The sequence below is a fragment of the Heterocephalus glaber genome, unplaced genomic scaffold (assembly GCF_053883595.1).
Source record: "Heterocephalus glaber isolate CG9 unplaced genomic scaffold, H.glaber_assembly_v1.0 deba00001442, whole genome shotgun sequence".
Taxonomy (NCBI): domain Eukaryota; kingdom Metazoa; phylum Chordata; class Mammalia; order Rodentia; family Bathyergidae; genus Heterocephalus; species Heterocephalus glaber.
The window spans coordinates 16,453,423-16,455,899 of record NW_028258296.1 but is presented as its reverse complement, the minus strand read 5'-3'; the positions used below and the strand labels follow the sequence as shown (position 1 = coordinate 16,455,899).

Below are 2,477 nucleotides of genomic sequence, written 5' to 3'. Positions count from 1 at the left end.
TTTCATTTTACCCAGGTATTCCTTTTCTAGGTGTCTTACCAAAAGAGTTAAAGACAAGATACCACAATGACGGTGATGTATGCACACCCATATTTATAACACCACAATTTATAATAGCTAAACCTTGGAAACTGTCTAAATGTTCATCAACAGATGGAAAAAGGAAATGTGGTATTTATACAAATAGAGACTTACTCTGCTATAAAGAAGGATAAACTTGAGTCATTTGTAGGAAAACGGATGCACCTTGAGACCACAAAATTAAGTGAAGTAAATTAGACAAACAGGGTTAAATATCACATGGTTTGTCTTACATGAAAAACTCAGTATATAAACAAAGTACAAAATAAAAGACAGATACTAGGGGAAAAAGGAGAGAGAAGCTCAGTTTCTTAAGTAATCAAATCCTAACAACAGAGTACACAAAAAAATTTATCTTGATAGAAAAACAAAACCTTTATTTCCTTGTCTCATTTTTGTAAGTTTAACCAAGAGCATTTAAAAATACTTAAAATGTGTTGTTTTAGACATAGAAAACTCATCGCTTCTTGGCCTTTTGGCTAAGATCAAGTGTAGACATAGAAAACTCCTTAACTTTATAATTGTATCCAATTAAAATATATATATATAATTTTCTTAGTAACATTTCTTGGGGTGGAGCAATGAGTCTGGTGAGACACTAGAGGAGTTACTCATCCGTGGAAAATCCTGGAGCAAACTGGTTCAGAAAGCTGCTTCTTCAGCCATAGAGTGAAGTGTTCTCTGGTACTCAGTCAAGCCCAAGAGCACTTAACTTAGCAGAATTTTTTACATATTATTTTAATATAGAACCAGAAATTTAACTCCATATACATAAGAAAACAATTTAAAAACTTTATACAAAATTTATGAAAACACATTTAGTAGAGCAAAATATGTTATTTTTGATAAACTTGAAGAAGCCAAGAACATTTGAATTTACATCTAGCAACGGATGAATTGGATGTTGTTATAAACATTTATAAGCATCAACTGGATTTATGTTTCCTTATGTAACCATTTTAACAATTACTTTAGGTTACTCATGAGAACCAGAGCATAGTATATTACTGTTTTAAGATAGATAGATAGATAGATAGATTGATTGATTGATTGATTTAGATATAGATATATATGTAGATATAGATACATCTTTTTATCTAGTTTTTTAACCAGGAAAAACTGTAAGTTCCTGTACATGAAAAACAATGGACATTTCATTTATAAAGCCAATTTTAAAGATAAATATCATTTTGTTTGCCTAACAACCTGGCCAAAACATGGTACCAACTTTAATGATCTCTTTACTCTTATATTACCAAATGATCTCATGGTTAAGCCATGTGAACAAAACACATGTGGGCTAATTACATGACAGTCCACTTATCTATAAGCCACCTTAAATGGAACTTGTAGAGGAAAACATATAGATGTATATACCTGAAAGTTAGCTCACAGAAACATGCATATCAACCTAAGTCATACATAACTTTCATGTTATCAGACTTTATTTGTCATATTGGCAGATTTTACATAAACCTTGAGCCTTGAAGTTTTATTCTCTCATGTTTTCAGTGAGTTTGGTTACCCTTGAATATCTCTATAATCACTTTTTAAATGAACAGTCTTAATAAAATCAGAAGATTGTTAAGGGTAAAATAAAAATACATAAATAAATACAAAAGAAATTAACTTGAGTTTACATTTTTTTTTTTTGGTACTGGGGATTGAACTCGGGACCTTGAGTTTGCAAGGCAGGCCGCAAAGGCAGAACCACTGGAGCTTAATCCTTGGCCCAAGTTTACATCTTTTTTTTTAAAAATGGAGCAGCTGCAGGCACTTTATCCAATTCTTTAAAAAATAGATTAAGAGTCTGACAAATAGATAAGAAAACATATAGAACACATAAAACTATTGCCTTAAATCAGGGTGCACTTTCAGATGCTTTGCCTATGCTGGATTACGATAATCCTTTTTCTTAGTTTTAGTTTTATAACTACAAATAGGCTAATTGTTAAAATTCTCTCTAGGGGTATCAATTAGCATTTCTTATTCTTATGTAAATCATAACAGTATTTTCTCTAATGCTTCAGACTACTGAGTACTTTTGTTGTTGTTTGTTAACGTAGGAGTTAAATCAGGTAGTGTCAGGAGAAGAGTTGCAGATGGCTAGATTGGATTTTGTTCATTTATCCCTCCTTGTTTTTTTTTCAGTACCGGGGATCGAACTTGGGTCCTTGGGCTTGCAAGGCAGGCTGCGGAACCACTGAGCTAAATCCTCAGCCTATCCCTCCTTGTTTTAAAGGCAAGTTTGAGGCCAAGCCTTCTTACTCTTTTAATATTTATTCAGTTCAATACAGAGAAAAATCAACTTTAAAAAAAACCTTCCGTTTAAAAATGGCTCCAAGTGTGTAAAACATAACCTGGAGGTAACACTGTGGGGACAGACATAGAGTGAT

General features: G+C 32.5%; 1 pseudogene; it reads left to right on the top strand.

The window, feature by feature from the left end:
• Positions 1–540: 540 nt before the first annotated feature.
• LOC147827617 (U2 spliceosomal RNA) lies at positions 541–697 on the top strand (annotated as a pseudogene).
• Positions 698–2,477: the final 1,780 nt, after the last annotated feature.